Source organism: Hevea brasiliensis, chromosome 18 (genome assembly GCF_030052815.1).
Source record: "Hevea brasiliensis isolate MT/VB/25A 57/8 chromosome 18, ASM3005281v1, whole genome shotgun sequence".
In the NCBI taxonomy this organism is placed as follows: Eukaryota; Viridiplantae; Streptophyta; class Magnoliopsida; order Malpighiales; family Euphorbiaceae; genus Hevea; species Hevea brasiliensis.
In genome coordinates this window covers 52,681,667-52,699,031 of record NC_079510.1, presented here as the reverse complement: position 1 = coordinate 52,699,031, position 17,365 = coordinate 52,681,667, and the positions used below count along the sequence as shown (strand labels likewise).

Genomic DNA, 17,365 nt, shown 5'->3' with positions numbered 1-17,365 from the left:
TAGAGAGTTTATGTTTTCAATTAGCGAACTTTCCATTTAATCCCAGAAAATGATTTATCTTCAGAATTGTTGCACTTTATTTACTTGTAAGATTGCAGGCGTGCATGTAAATTCCTTTGATTCTCACACATTTTTTCAACTTCCACATTTGGATCATACTGATATAATTCAAGGTTATTGATTCATTGAGTGAATAAATACGCATAACGTTGGTGGATCCGCATCACCTTTTCAATGCATCGACCTATTTGGCCATAATAATTACAGGCCCATATTTGGAAGCTTGTGAGGTTCTTTCCATGATCATGTTGTATGCGTAACTTTTCAAATTCTATGCATTAAAATTGCCTTTTGTGATCAACCGCATGACCATGACTACAAGAATATGCAGAATCCATGATTTTTTCATTGTGAAAATGCATCTTTTCCTACAAGTTTTGGATCTTTATATTTGCAGTGGCTAATTTGTTTGTCGATTTTGACTGCAGAGTAAGAATTGCTTGGATGGGTAAGACAATTCAAGTGTATGGATTCCCTTCTAATGTGACTGTAGATGAAGTTAAGGGCTTTTTGGAATCATATACAGGTGAAGGAACAGTTTATGCTATGAAGATCAGGGAAAAGGAGGGTCCAAGAAAATATGCTATTGTTCAATTCACGACTGTCAGAGCTGCTGAATATATTATCTCTCTGACTAATGAACGCCTTTGGTATGATACTTCATATCTCAAGGCTCGGATCATGGACAACGATATTGTACCAAAGCGAGGACATTTTGCCTGACATGGAACATATAACACTGCATTTTGGATGTCAGATATCAAAAGAAGAGTTTTATGTTCTGTGGAAAGGGACAGATGTTTCGGTGAACATTGAATTTGAAATGAAAAAATTACACTTTTTTCTGTCTCATCATCAAGTAGAGTACAAGCTTGACCTTTTATATGAGAACATCCGCGGATGGTCTTTGCATCGTCGCGTGGTCAATCTGTGAAATATCTTCTAATTCAAGTTACTTCAATGTCTTATTTATTTTGGAATGATTGAATTACTTTCTCTTGATACTCTAGAAGCCATGTTTATTTATTATTTGAAGTGTGGCTTGAATTTTGGACATTTTGAATGTTTTCATGAAAAATATCGTGAAATATTTTATGAGATAAGTGGTGGTCGTGAAGGGCATGAGCCGGTATGAACCAGTTGCAGTATTGTGAGAAATTAGGAAAACACAATGGCTTAGGGTTTGAGAAAGTGATTTTATATTGCTCTTTTTAATCACAGTTTGTGACATAAATCTTACCTTCAAACCATGTATATCTTAGTATTCATTCTTCTTTTCTTCTTTACATTGTATAATTGCGTGATTGTGTGTGCCTTATGTGTTTGTTTTAACATACTTACTGGGTTTTCTTGATCCTTGGAAATACATATATACCTTATTGCACAAATGAGAGGGGACGGTGGTGTTATCAACATAATATTGATATTCTTGTGTTTGCATTGCTATTGCAACTTTCTTACTGGTCTTTCTAATAAATTTTATATACTTTAAATCTAGTAAGTTTTTTTTTCTTGGTGGCTTGACATGGGTTTACAGTTCCCATTAGTTTGGGCTTTGGTTTCCTGGGTAGTTATCTCAATCCAATTTTTTAAACATACAAATTTTGAAGTTCAGTGTAGATTTAAGGTAAAAAATTAGCTATTGGATTATAAAAAGTTGTGCTGATTAGCAGAGAGTAGTGCCGATATGTGACATGTGATGATGTGTAAGTGTAGAAAGAGATGATTCTCCTTGATTTCAATTAATCTGTACATGGGTATATATAGACAATTGATTCCTATAATTGTGTTCTGCTAATTAGGAAGAAATCCTAAATAAGAAATCCTAAATAGGAATACAGAATACAGAATATACAAAGAAATAATATAGTGATTGACTTTCCATAACACTCACTCTCAAGTTGGAGCATAGATGTTAATCATGCCCAACTTGTTACAAATGTAGTCAATCCTAGCTCCATTCAGAGCTTTTGTGAAAATATCTCCTAACTTCTCTCCAATTTTGATGTGTCCTGCTGAAATGATCTGTTGTTAAATCTTTTCACGAACAAAGTGACAATTAATCTCAATATGTTTGATCCGCTCATGAAACACTGGATTAGAATTAATATGGAGAGCAGCTTAATTATCACACCACAATTTCGCAGGCAAGGAGGTCTTAAAACGTGTCTCATCTAGTAATTGAAGTTTCCACATTACCTCACATACTGATTGTGCCATGGCTCTGTATTCCTATTCAGTACTAGATCGAGAAACTACACTCTGCTTCTTGCTTCTCCAAGACACCAAATTTCCTCCAACAAAAAGGTAATATCCAGTAGTTGGCCTCATGTCAACCTTAGATCCATCCCAGTCGGCATCTGAAAAACATTCAACATTCAAATGTCCATGATTACCATATAACAAACTTCTTCCTGGGCGTCCTTGGATAACACAAGACTTGTCCCAAGGCTTCCCAATGAGCAATGATTGGGAAGACATAAAGCGACTTACCATACTAATGGCATAAGCAATGTCAGGACGAGTGACTGTAAGGTAGTTCAATTTTCCTATCAATCTCCTTTATTTCTCTGGATCTTCAAACAACTCACTATCCCCTACTAACAGTTGTAAATTTAGAGTCATTGGTGCACTGCAAGGCTTAGCACCTAATTTTTCTGTCTCTGTCAATAGATCGAGGACATATTTTCTTTGAGATAAGAAAATACCCTTCTTATTTCTCATAACTTCAATACCCAAGAAATACTTTAATAATCCCAAGTCTTTGATGCAGGCGAGTTTGGAAGAAGGTTTTAAGAGATGAAATACCTTTAGAGTCACTCCCGGTGATGACAATGTCATCCACATAGACTACCAGGAGAATTAGACCCGACCTCAGTTGCCTATAAAATACTGAGTGATCACACTTACTCTTTTGCATACCAAATTCCTGTACTGCTTAACTGAATATCCCAAATCAGGCCCTAGGACTTTGTTTCAAGCCATAAATTGACTTCCGAAACCTACAAACTTTACCCAACTCCCCCTGAGCAACAAACTCAGGTGGTTGTTCCATATACACCTCCTCCTGAAGATCACCATGAAGGAAAGTATTCTTGATATCCAATTAGTAGGGCCAATCATATGTAGCTGCTAAAGAGATAAACTAGCGAACAGAAGTAAATTTAGCTACAGGAGAAAAAGTGTTAGAGTAATCAACCCTATATGTCTGAGCATATCCTTTTGCCACAAGGCGTACTTTTAACCCAGCCACAGAACTATCAGAATTTACCTTTACTGTAAATACCCATTTGCAACTAATAACTTTCTTACCAGTGGGCAAAGGCAATAGTTCCCATGTACCATTAGCATCTAAAGCCTCCATTTCCTCTTTAATAGCAGCACACCAGCCAGGATGAGACAGTGCCTCACCAATGATTAGGGATAGGATCTGAGTCTATATAAGTAACAATAAACCGAGAACAAGCAAAAGAAGAGATAGGGTAAGTGCATGAATGCTTACTTTGAAGAAGAGCAATGGGTAAGTCTAGGTCAGAATCATGATCAGTATGAGGTACAGGATCTCCTAACTAAGTAGTTGGTGGAGGATCTGAGTAAAGAATCTTCAATCTCCTGGAATAAACATGAACAATGGGAGGTCGAGTAGATCTAAAAAAAGAAGGAACAGGCTGTGAGAGAGGACTAGACATTGGTTGGACAGTATATATTAAGAGATCATCCTCCTTCCCCTGACTCTCATAAACAGATGATTGAGGAAAGAATGGAGTGGACTCAAAAAATATGACATCTGCAGAAACAAGATAACGATTAAGAGTAGGAGAGAAACAGCGGTACCCTTTTTAGAGTCGGGAGTACCCAAGTGTTATGGAAAGTCAATCACTATATTATTTCTCTGTATATTCTGTATTCTGTATTCCTATTTAGGATTTCTTATTTAGGATTTCTTCCTAATTAGTAGAACACAATTATAGGAATCAATTATATATATATACCCATGTACAGATTAATTGAAATTAAGGAGAATAATCTCTTTCCACATTGTATCAGAGTAGGTCATCTATCTAGGGTGACTATTTGTTCTCACCACCATTTCGGAGAGACGTTGACCGCCGACCGGCCATTTCGACCCCGATCAATATCGCTGGCATCTCCTCAACCCCCTCATTCCACCACTGTGTGCTATTGCCTGATCCAGTACACCATTAGAGGACTTCTGAGGTTTGGCTCTCAGATCCTATTTCGGTATTTGATTGATTTGTGATTTTGGGTTCTTTTGCTGCTATAAGCACTTTGGATTAGCGTTTGGTTAGTTTTCTTTGTCTCAACAAATGACGGACAATAAGAATGTTATTTACGATGTGATTAGTGATGACTAAGATCACGGAACACAAACTTAATGGTTGAATTACAGGTGAAGTAAGGCTGTTAGGGTCTATTTGCGAAGCATTGATAAGGATGATCACCTTACTAAAGATCCACCCACTGATGATACACGACAAACTTGGCTAAGGGAGGATGCTCGGTTGTTTTTGCAGCTTCGGAACTCGATTCACAGTGAGGTAATTAGTTTAATTAATTACTGTGAATTTGTTAAGGAATTAATGGATTACTTAGAATTTTTGTATTCTAGTAAAGGGAATATCTCTCGTATTTATGATGTTTATAAGGCATTCTACCGTGCTGAGAAAGATAATAAGTCTATCACGGCTTATTTTATGGATTTTAAATCAGTATATGAGGAATTTAATGTATTTTTTCATTATAGTCCTGATGTAAAAGTTCATGAGCCCAGCAGAACAATGGCTGTTATGAGTTTTCTTGTAGGCCTTCCTTGAGTATGAGGCTGCTAAATCTGATTCTCTCGATTCTGAAATTTCCTCTTTGTATGAAACGTTCACACGGGTTCTTTGTGCAGAGTACCCAATCTTCATAGTGCGCGATGAGTGCTCTTATTAGCCATAATACATATGGACAACAAGGTAATATAAGAGGAAGTAGAGGATGAATTACAGGCAACAGAAGTAATCAACGTAATGGAGAGGCTAGTTCTAATCAGGACTCAAGAGGAGTCATTTGTTATTATTGCCATGAGCCTGGCCATACAAAATATAATTGTCTGCAACTTCAGAGGAAAAATCAGCGATCACAGATGGCAAATATGGCGATGAGAATTCTCTGATATCTTCCTCTGAGAAAACTATTTTGGTATCTGCAGAGAATTTTGCACAATTTTCTCAGTATCAGACATCTCTAAAGCCTATCAGTTCCCCTGTCACTGCGATCGCTGAGTCAGGTAAATCCACTACATGCCTTGTGTTTTCCTCATCCAAATGGGTTATTGATTTTGGTGCGACAGATCACATGACAGGTAATTCTAGTCTTCTATCTGCTTTTCAGTCTAATCTCACTTCCTCTACTGTTACTTTAGCTGATGGTTCTACTTCTTGTATTATGGGTTTTGAAACTGCGAACCTGTCTTCGTCAATTTCTTTGTCTTCTGTATTGTGTCTACCAAAATTCTCTTTTAATCTACTTTCTGTTAGTAAACTTACTCGTACCTTAAATTGTTCTATTTCCTTTTTTCCTGATCAGTGTTTGTTTCAGGATCTTATGACGAAGCAGATTATTGGTAGAGGACGCTAGTCAGGTGGTCTCTATATTCTAGAAAATCATGTACCTCGGTCGCTTGTTTGCTCCAGTACCTTAACACCTCTTGAAGCTCATTGTAGATTGGGTCATCCCTCTTTGTCTACCATGAAGAAGCTGTGTCCTCAATTTCAGTCTTTATCAGTACTAGAATGTGAGTCGTATCAGTTTGCAAAACATCATCGTTTGCCTTCTGTGTCTAGAGTCAATAAACGGGCTTCATCCCCTTTTGAGTTAGTTCATTCTGATATTTGGGGTCCTTGTTCTGTTACTTCTAAAATTGGATTTCGTTATTTTGTTACTTTTGTTGATGATTACTCTCGTGTTACCTGGTTATAATTAATGAAGAATCGTTCTGAGTTGTTTTCTATATTTTGTGCCTTTTATAATAAAATCGAAACTCAATTTAATATTTCTATGCACATATTAAGAAGTAACAATGCCAAAGAATACTTTTCAGCACAATTTCAGTCTTATCTGACACAAAATGACATTCTTCATTAGTCTTCTGGTATGGATATCCCATCCCAAAATGGCGTGGCCGAAAGAAAAAAATCAGCATCTTCTTGAGGTAACTTGTGCTCTTCTTTTTCAGATGAAAGTTCCTAAATACTTTTGGACGGATGCAGTTTTTGCGGCATATTTTTTTATCAATCGTATGCCGTCTTCTGTCCTTAATGGAGATATTCCTTATACTATTTTGTTTCCTACAAAATCTTTATTCCCTATTGAACTCCGTATTTTTTATTGTACCTATTTTGTGCGTGATGTTCGTCCATAGATTATCAAATTGGATCCAAAATCTTTCAAATGTGTCTTCCTTGGGTACTCCCGGCTCTAACAAGGGTACCGTTGTTTCTCTCCTACTCTTAATCGTTATCTTATTTCTGCAGATGTCATATTTTTAAGTCCACTTTATTTTTTCCTCAATCATCTGTGTATGAGACCCAAAATCGTTCAGAGTGAAAAAAGCGAATCCATATAGCCGACCCCAAATTTTTGGGATAAAGGCTTAGTTGAGTTGAGTTGAGTTGAGTTTATCTGTGTATGAGAGTCAGGGGGAGGAGGATGATCTCTTAATATATACTGTCCAACCAATGTCTAGTCCTCTCCCACAGCTTGTTCCTTCTGTCTCTAGGCCTAATCGACCTCTCGTTGTTCATGTTTATTACAGGAGATTGGAGATTCCTGACTCAAATCCTCCACCAGCTACTTCGTTGGGAGATCCTGTACCTCATACTGATCATGATTCTGATCTAGACTTACCCATTGCTCTTCGTAAAGGTAAACGTTCATGTACTTGTCCTATCTCTTCTTTTGTTTTTTATAATCAATTGTCTTCTTATTCTCGGTATTTTGTTACTTCTTTAGACTCTGTTCCTATCCCTAATACTGTTGGTGAGACACTTTCTCATCCTGGCTGGTGTGCTGCTATAAAAGAGGAAATTGAGGCTTTAGATGCTAATGGTACATGGGAACTGTTGCCTTTGCCCACTGGTAAGAAAGCTATTGGTTGCAAATGGGTATTTATAGTAAAGGTAAATCCTGATGGTTCTGTGGCTAGGTTAAAAGCACGCCTTGTAGCAAAAGGATATGCTCAGACATATGGGGTTGATTACTTTGACACTTTTGCTCCTGTAGCTAAACTTACTTCTATTCGCTTGTTTATCTCTTTAGCAGTTACATATGATTGGCCCTTGCAACAATTGGATATCAAGAATGCTTTCCTTTATGGTGATCTTCAGGAGGAGGTGTATATGGAGCAACCGCCTGGGTTTGTTGCTCAGAGGGAGTTGGGTAAAGTTTGTAGTCTTTGAAAGTCTCTTTATGGCTTGAAACAAAGTTCTAGAGCATGGTTTGGGAGATTCAGTGAAGCAGTACAGGAATTTGGTATGCAAAAAAATAAGAGTGATCTCTCAGTATTTTATAGGCAATCTGAGGCTGGTCTAATTCTCTTGGTAGTCTATGTGGATGACATTGTCATCACTGGGAGTGACTCTGTAGGTATTTCATTTCTTAAAACCTTCCTCCAAACCCAGTTTCAGACCAAAGACTTGGGATTGTTGAAGTATTTCTTGGGTATCAAAGTTATGAGAAGTAAGAAGGGTATTTTCTTGTCTCAAAGAAAATATGTCCTTAATCTATTGATAGAGACACAAAAATTAGGTGCTAAGCCTTGTAGTGCACCAATGACTCCAACTTTACAACTGTTAGCAGGGGATAGTGAGTTGTTTGAAGATCCAGAGAGATACAGGAGATTGGTAAAAAAATTGAACTATCTTACAGTCACTCGTCTTAACATTGCTTATGCCGTTAGTGTGGTAAGTCAGTTTATGTCTTCCCCAACTTTTGCTCATTGGGAAGCCTTGAGACAAATCTTGTATTATCTGAAGGGCGCTCCAGGAAGAGGTTTGCTATATGGTAATCATGGGCATTTGAATGTTGAATGTTTTTCAGATGCCGACTGGGCTGGATCTAAGGTTGACAGGAGGTCAACTACTGGATATTGCGTTTTTGTTGGAGGAAATTTGGTGTCTTGGAGAAGCAAGAAGTAGAGTGTAGTTTCTCGATCTAGTGCTGAATCCGAATACAGAGCCATGGCACAATTAGTATGTGAGGTAATATGGATACTTCAATTACTAGATGAGACACATTTTAAGACCTCTCTGCTGCTCTCCATATTGCTTTTAATACGGTATTTCATGAGCGGACCAAACATATTGAGATTGATTGTCACTTTATTCGTGAAAAGATTCAACAACAGATCATCTCAACAGGACACATCAAAACTAGAGAGCAGTTAGGAGATATTTTCACAAAAGCTCTGAATGGAGCTAGGATTGACTACATTTGTAACAAGTTAGGCATGATTAACATCTATGCTCCAACTTGAGGGGGAGTGTTATGGAAAGTCAATCACTATATTATTTCTCTGTATATTCTGTATTCCTATTTAGGATTTCTTATTTAGGATTTATTCCTAATTAGTAGAACACAATTATAAGAATCAATTGTATATATATACCTATGTACAGATTAATTGAAATTAAGGAGAATCATCTCTTTCTACACCAAGGAAGACACATTTGAGAGACTTCGAATCCAATTTAGTAACCTGTGGACGAACATCACGCACAAAATAGGTACAATAAAAAATAAGGGGTTCAACAGGGAATAAAGATTTTATAAGAAATAAAGCAGTATAAGAAATATCCCCATTAAGGACAGAAGATGACATACGATTGATAAAAAAACATGCCGTAGAAACTGCATCCGCCTAAAAGTGTTTAGTAACTTTCATATGAAAAAGAAGAGCACAAGTTACCTCAAGAAGATGCCGATTTTTTCTTTCGGCCACGCCATTTTGGGATGGAGTATCAACACAGAAAGGCTGACGAAGAATGTCATTTTGTATCATATAAGACTGAAATTGTGCTAAAAAATATTCTTTGGCATTGTCACTTCTTAATATACGCACAGAAATATTAAATTGAGTTTTGATTTCATTACAAAAGACACAAAAGATAGAAAATAACTCAAAACGTTTCCTCATTAAATATAACCAGGTAACACGTGAGTAATCATCAATAAAAGTAACAAAATAATGAAATTCAGTTTTAGAAGTAACAGAACAAGGATTGCAAATATCAGAATGAACTAACTCAAAAGGGGATAAAGCCCGTTTATTGACTCTAGACATAGAAGGCAAACAATGATGTTGTGCAAACTGACACGATTCACATTCTAGTACTGATAAAGACTGAAACTGAGGACACAGCTTCTTCATGGTAGACAAAGAAAGATGGCCCAATCTACAATAAGCTTCAAGAGGTTTTAAGGTACTGGAGCAAACAAGCGACCGCTGTACATGATTTTCCAGAATGTAGAGACCACCTGACTCACGTCCTCTACCAATAATGCGCCGTCGTAAGATCACGAAACAAACACTAGTAAGGAAAAAAGGAAACAGAACAATTTAAGGTGCAGTAAGTTTATTAATGAAGTAGATTAAAAGAGAATTTTGGTAGACACAAAATATATGACAAAGAAATTGTGAAGTTGGGTTCGTGATTCAGAACCCATGACACAAGAAGTAGAACCATTAGCTAAAGTAACAGTAGAAGAAGTGAGATTAGACTGAAAAGCAGATAGAAAAATAGAATTAGTTGTCATGTGATCTGTCGCACCAGAATCAATAACCCATTTGGATAAGAAAGACAGAAGGCATGTAGTGGATTTACCTGACTCAGCGATCGCAGTGACAGGAGAACTGGTAGGCTTTAGAGATGCCTGATACTGGGAAAACTGTACAAAACTCTCTGCAGATACCAAAACAGTTTTATCAGAGGAAGATACTGTAGAATCCTCTGCTGCCATATTTGCCATCTGTGATTGCTGATTTTTTCTCTGAAGTTGCAGACAATTATATTTTGTATAGCCAGGCTCATGGTAATAATAACAAATGACTCCTCTTGAGTCCTGATTAGAACTAGCCTCCCCATTACGCTGATTACCTCTGTTGCCTGTAATTTCTCCTCTACTTCCTCTTCTATTACCCGTCCATTTGGATTACGGCTAATAAGAGCACTACTGGCAGGCTGTGAAGATTGAGTACTCTCTGTACGAAGGACCCGTGTGAACGTTTCATATAAAGAGAAAATCTCAGAACTGGAGAAAATCTGAGATTTAGCAGTCTCATACTCTGAAGGAAGGCCTGCAAGAAAACTCATAACAGCCAGTTGCTCTCGTTGGGCCTGCTGAACTTTCACATCAGAATTAAAAGACAACAATATATTAAGTTCCTCATATACCCATTTAAAATTCATAAAAAAAGCCGTGAGAGACTTATCCTCTTTCTCAGCACGATAGAATGCCTTACAAACATCATAAATACAGGAGATATTCCCTTTACCAGAATACAGAAAATCTAAGTAATTCATCAATTCCTTAACAAATTCACAGTGATTAATTAAACTAATTACCTCACTGTGAATCGAGTTCCTAAGCTACAAAAATAACCGAGCATCCTCCCTTAACCAAGTTTGCCGTGTATCATCAGTAGGTGGGACTTTAGTAATGTGATCATCCTTATCAATGCTACGCAAATAGACCCTAACAGTCTTACTTCACTCCAGGTAATTCGAACCATTAAGTTTGTATTCCATGATCTTAGTTATCACCGGAATCAAATCAGAAATAACATTCTTATTGTTTGCCATTTGTTGAGACAAAAAAAACTAATTGAAACGCTAATCCAAAGTGCTTACAGTCGCAAAATAACCCAAAATCACAAATAAAGCAAATACCGAAATAAGATATGAGAGTCAAATCTCAGAAGTCCTTTAATGGTGTACTGGATCAGGCAACAGCACATAGTGTTGGAATGAGGGGTTAAGGCGACGCCGACAATGCTGATCTGAGTCGAAACGGCCGGCGGACGCTCCTCCACGCGTCGGCGAGTGAAGAAACGGCGAGAACCTGAGTTGGGCGCGTGAGCCTCACACACTTGGATTCCGGCGACCGGATCAACAGGGACGGCCGGTCGGCGATCAAGGTTTCTCCTGAGCTGGGTGGTGAGAACAAATAGTCACCCTAGACAGATGACCTACTCTGATAGCATGTAGAAAGAGATGATTCTCCTTGATTTTAATTAATCTGTACATAGGTATATATATACAATTGATTTCTATAATTTTGTTCTACTAATTAGGAAGAAATCCAAAATAGGAATACATAATACAGAATATACAGAGAAATAATATAGTGATTGACTTTCCATAACAGTAAGGTATGGTTAAAGAGGGATTTTTGTGCATGTGGGAGTGCAGAGCACTTGGCAAGTGAGTTAGAAATTATGACTTCTCTAAATTCTTGGCTAATGGTTTCTATCGCATTTAGTTTCTTGGTTATTTTCTCCAGTCTGCAATTATTTTATACTTTTTGATTTAGTGACCTACTTTACTTTTTGCTTTTTATCTTTGTTCTTGATGTGCCACTTGGATCTGTTCTGTCTACATGGGCTTATACCTACCTTCAGTTATGTTACATAAATTATTATTTATCCCAAAAAGAACAAATTAAGATGCTCTTGATGGTAGATATCTTAACTTAGTATTATTTCTACTTCAGGGAACTTGGTTAAGGTTACTTGTATGGTTAAGGTTACTTCTGTTGGATCTTTTCGTTCCAGAGATAAAGCTGGAATGCTTTAGTGTGCTGGCATGAATGTGTACTTTACAATTCATAGATTTGGAGAAATGATGGCAGTAGAATACAAGGATATACTTGTTTGGGAGTTGAAAGCTGCATATCATGAAAATTGACTTTTTTTTAAGTGAAATAATTTTCTTTTTATTTTCCTTGTCGCTTTTTGTGATTTTGTTAGGGTTGGCTTTTGAGAGAAATTGTCATTTGTCCTTTGTTTGAGTGTGATGCATATAGTGATTGAAAGGTTTGTGCCGCCACTTATTTTCTGATTTAAACTAGAAACTGTAATGCGAATGTGGTTTCTTTTTATAGTTATATGGTGCACCCCGGATTTTTGAGAAAGAGATATGCCTGTCATCGAATGTGTTTAAGGATCCACTTTTCAACTATTTTAAGGATGTCCCTGATGACCAATGGGTCAGGACAACAGATTTCACTCCATCATGCCTCATTGGGCATTCATCTGCACTATGTTTGGAGCTTCCTTCCAGTCTTCAACTTCCAAAATTTGAGGAGAACTTTGCTTATTATAATGAAACTGAAGGCAAATTTCTGTTACAGAATGGTTCTGCTTTTTCTCGCAATCTGGATCTAGTTCCCATTGTTGGTCCTTTCTCAGATGATTTGCCATATGAGATCCTTTTTCAGGTTAATTTGTTGGTTCAGAATGGATGCCTTCCAGGGCCAGCTCTTGATACTAATTTTTACAAGTTGGTTGATCCGACTAGAATAAACATTGTCTACATAGAGCATGCTCTTGAGAAAATTTATTACTTGAAAGAATGTTGTTATGAACCTTCTAGGTGGCTTAATGAACAGTATATGAAGTATTATAAATCCAAGAACGTCCCAAAATCACCTTATATGTCCTTAGATGCTGGTTTGGTGTATGTGCGCAGGGTTCAAATAACACCTTGTAAAGTGTATTTTTGTGGTCCAGAGATTAATATCTCAAACCACGTGCTACGCCACTTTCCAGAAGATATTAATAACTTTCTCCGTCTATCTCTTGTTGATGAGGAGTTGGGTAAAATTCATTCAACAGATTTATCTCCTCGTGCTTCTGAAAACAAGGAAAGGAGAACTGCTATTTATAAAAGATTTCTCTCTATTCTCCAAAATGGAATAGTTATTGACAAGAAAAGGTTTGAGTTCCTTGCCTTTTCATCTAGTCAGTTGCGGGAAAATTCTTGCTGGATGTTTGCATCAAGATATGGACTCACTGCTGCAGATATAAGAGAATGGATGGGCAACTTTCGTCAGATACGAAATGTGGCTAAATATGCAGCCAGACTGGGTCAGTCCTTCAGTTCATCCACTGAAACGCTGACTGTTAGCAGAAATGAAATGGAAATTATTCCTGATGTAGAGATTGAAAGGGGCAGAACTAAGTATTTATTCTCTGATGGCATCGGGAAAATATCTGCTGAATTTGCTACGAAGGTGGCCTTGAAATGTGGCTGCAAAGGTTTCTCTCCATCTGCATTTCAGATTCGGTATGGTGGGTATAAAGGTGTTGTGGCAGTTGATTCAACTTCATCAAAAAAATTATCATTGAGAAAGAGCATGTGCGAGTATGAGTCTGAAAATACAAAACTGGATGTTTTGGCATATAGCAAGTATCAGCCTTGTTTCCTGAATCGCCAACTGATTACTCTTCTGTCTACCCTTGGTATTCCAGATCATATTTTTGAGGAAAAACAAAGAGAAGCTGTTGATGAACTTGATGCCATGTTAACAGATCCATTAAGGGCACCGGAGGCACTGGATTTGATGTCTTCTGGAGAGATTACCAACATTCTCAAGGAAATGCTTTTGTGTGGTTATGAGCCAAATGCTGAACCATTCCTTTCAATGATGCTCCAAATGTTCCGCGCATCAAAGTTGCTTGATTTGCAGACAAAAACTAGGATTTTTCTTCCAAATGGGAGATCTATGATGGGATGCTTAGATGAGACCAGAACCTTGGAATATGGACAGGTATTCGTGCAATTTTCTGGTACTAGACATAGGCAGCTATATGATAGTTCCCTCGTGTTTGGAGGTTGTGGATCACACCAGAATTTTGTTATTGAGGGAAAGGTAGTTGTAGCCAAAAACCCGTGCTTGCACCCAGGCGATGTTCGCGTTTTAAGGGCTGTGAATGTGCCAGCTTTGCACCATATGGTAGATTGTGTTGTTTTTCCACAGAAAGGACCAAGGTAGATCTTGCAGTCTCCTCACTCAACTTTTTAGCCTAGTTCATTCTTTGGATATGTTGTCAATTTAGTTTCTGGTTTTGAGTTCTCCACCAAATTCCATTTGAATAGTTTTTAAGATCATTGATTTTGCTTTAAGTACCCAGGCCTAGTTGGTAGTATCATTTGTTCTAGATAGGTATAAAAATGCAAATTCTAGGGCAATGCTAGAACTTCAATTGCATTCTGATACATTTACATTTTGAAAAGAAAAGGTCCTATTTTTCATGTGAGATCAAGGAAATCACATATTTTGTCAAAGGTGGACTAGGAAGTGTATTCTGATCTTGTCCTATTCTTCCAACAACAGTATATAATTTTTCTGTTTTTCAAATGGGTTTTTGAAAACCACAAGGATCCGCTACAGATATAGGCAGCGTTCATGGTTGTATGAGGGACAGGTCGAGAGATTTGTGTACATGAAGCTGTGTACTTTCAGGGGTGTTGTGGCTTTTCTCCTTGAAGTTTCTTTCGCATGGATGTCCATTGGCTTCAATAACTTCATCGCCTTCGTTGTTATGATTTTCGTTGTCCATGCTATCTTTTCTTGTAGTAGCCACCATTATGGCAACTTCTCAGCTTATTATAATACTGTGCTTTTGTTGTCGGGTCTGTGTTTTTGAGCTGGAATATGACTAGATATATTGTTGTATAGTTGTGGGTGCAAGATAACTAGGTCTGTCATCTGTTATCTGAATTTCTTTTGTGGAAGATAACTGCCTCATAAAATTAATTTACGTCGTATCCTTGTTATGCTTCTTCGAAGTGCACGACAATGTAGGGTTCTCAATAGAACATATGAACAGAATAATGTATTTCTGCTTCTTATGACTTGTATATCTAACAAGCCAAGTGAGATATCACCTTAACATCGTTATTAGTCTTTTGTTGTTGTTGTTTATGTTGTTTTTCTTTTGAGTGGGGGCAAGGGGAAAGACTCCTATGATTTGGAATTCAGTTTTGATTCTAAGATGGGCACACGTATCAGTTTCTGCTTTTGTAATGCTAATGCTTGGGAGACTAGAACTATGATGCCACTTTTTCAGAAATTTCTGTGTAAAATCAGTTCATTGACGTCCGTATCTGAATTATAATCTTAGACCTCATCCAAATGAATGCTCGGGAAGTGATTTGGATGGAGATATCTACTTTGTCTGTTAGCAAATTCCACCAGTGGACTATACACCAGAGCCAACAGTGCAGCTGGATCATGATGTTACAATTGAGGTATAATATTTCTAACATTTGACCAATTATCTAGTATCAACTACAGTGTTCGTGTTTTCCTCCCTACTAAAAATATTCAATGCTTCAATTTATGAATCAAATGCTTTCTGTTGACCTGTTCAATGAAGCTGCCATTCTTCAAAATTCCCATGTTCCTTATCTTAATTTCTTGTGTTCTCTATGACAAATAAATTGCATTGTGACAAACCATTAAACTTTTACATAGGTTTCCTCCATCTTGTTGTTGAATAATAATAATAATTTTTTTTCATTTCCCTGTCCAACGATAATTAAGACACATATGTTCCCATTTCTCAACAAATTATTTGATTTAGTTTGCTAGAGGTGCCTTATTTCTGAATTTCCATGATTGTACTACTACAGGATGTTGCACTTGTACATCTATTCTACATGATTGTCCTTCTGCCCCCTTATGCACAGTGTTTTGTTCTGGCATAAAGGGGGGATACCCACGCCTTCCTTTTTCTTGGTAGAAAGACATAAATAAAAAAGAAGGTAGCGTGACTTGATTCAAGAGAGTGTTCAAAGGGAAGAATATTTAATTGGATATTTCAATCGGCAAATAATTGAATGCTTTCGTCTAGTCCAATCAGAGAAAGTTATTTGCCAGTACTATACATAAATGCATAAACCTTCAATCTCAATTGATATCAGTGGAAGAAAAAAGAGGAACATATACATATGTCTCTCTTATTGATGTTTTCTCATGCCATAGCTAAAAAAATCATATTTGCCCTTTATTGAGAGATTTTCATTTTGTTTTTACAGGAAGTTGAGGAGTATTTCACCAACTACATCTTGAATGACAGCTTGGGAATAATTGCTAATGCTCACACTGTCTTTGCTGATAGGGAACCTTCCAAAGCAATGAGTGATCCATGTATCGAACTTGCCCGTAAATTTTCTATTGCAGTTGACTTTCCAAAAACTGGAATACCAGCTGAAATACCTCCCCATCTACTTGTTAGAGAATATCCTGATTTTATGGAAAAGGCTGACAAACCAACCTATCAATCGCAGAATGTGATTGGAAAACTTTTCCGAGAAGTGAGACACATTGGACCACCTACAAGCTCTATCAAGTCCTTTACTTTGGAAGTGGCAAGGCAGTGTTATGACCCTGATAGGGAAGTAGATGGCTTTGAGGATTACAAAGATGATGCCTTCTATTACAAAAGCAATTATGATTACAAGTTGGGCAATTATATGGATTATTATGGCATCAGAACAGAGGCTGAAATTCTCAGTGGAAATATTATGAAAATGTCAAAAGCTTTCACCAAGAGAAGGGATGCTGAAGCAATTGCAATGGCAGTGAGGTCCTTGAGGAACGAAGCGAAGTCCTGGTTTTATGAAAAGGGAAGTGGATTAGATTCTGTAGCTCATGATGTATATGCAAAAGCCTCAGCTTGGTACCATGTTACCTATCATCCTAGTTTCTGGGGCTGCTATAATGAGGAATGAAACGAGATCATTTTCTTAGCTTTCCATGGTGTGTTTATGTCAGACTGATCCAGATGATGAGGAAAAAAATACGTATGAGAACGATTATCTCATCTTTGGAATGCCAGTTTAGTCATGGACTGCAGTTGAGTTGACAAATATGTGGAGATAAGTATGGCATATGTATTGATTCTATGACAGGAACTTGTATATATCCGTAATACATAATTTCAGTTTTCTAGTGAATTAATCGATTTCACTTTCACAGCTATCAGCAGGGCCTTTATGACGGGCCAATCCAGATCCAGAGGTCTTACATTTATCACCTTTAGATTGCCTGTTTAGATGTGGACTGCTTTGGAGTTTTAGAAGGTTGATTAAGATATGTGAAGATATGTGTTCATATAGTAATTAGATGACAGGACAATGTAAACTTTTATGTTCATAATGGCAAAATTATGTACCATAAGATATTGAAAGGTTATGCATCTGATTTGCATGATTCTCGATGCATTATCTGCTAT

At 37.2% G+C, this 17,365-nt stretch overlaps 1 pseudogene; it reads left to right on the top strand.

Annotated features, from left to right (window-relative positions):
- Nucleotides 1-504: 504 nt before the first annotated feature.
- Nucleotides 505-17,287, top strand: LOC131176088 (probable RNA-dependent RNA polymerase 1; annotated as a pseudogene).
- The last annotated feature ends 78 nt before the right edge of the window (nt 17,288-17,365 follow it).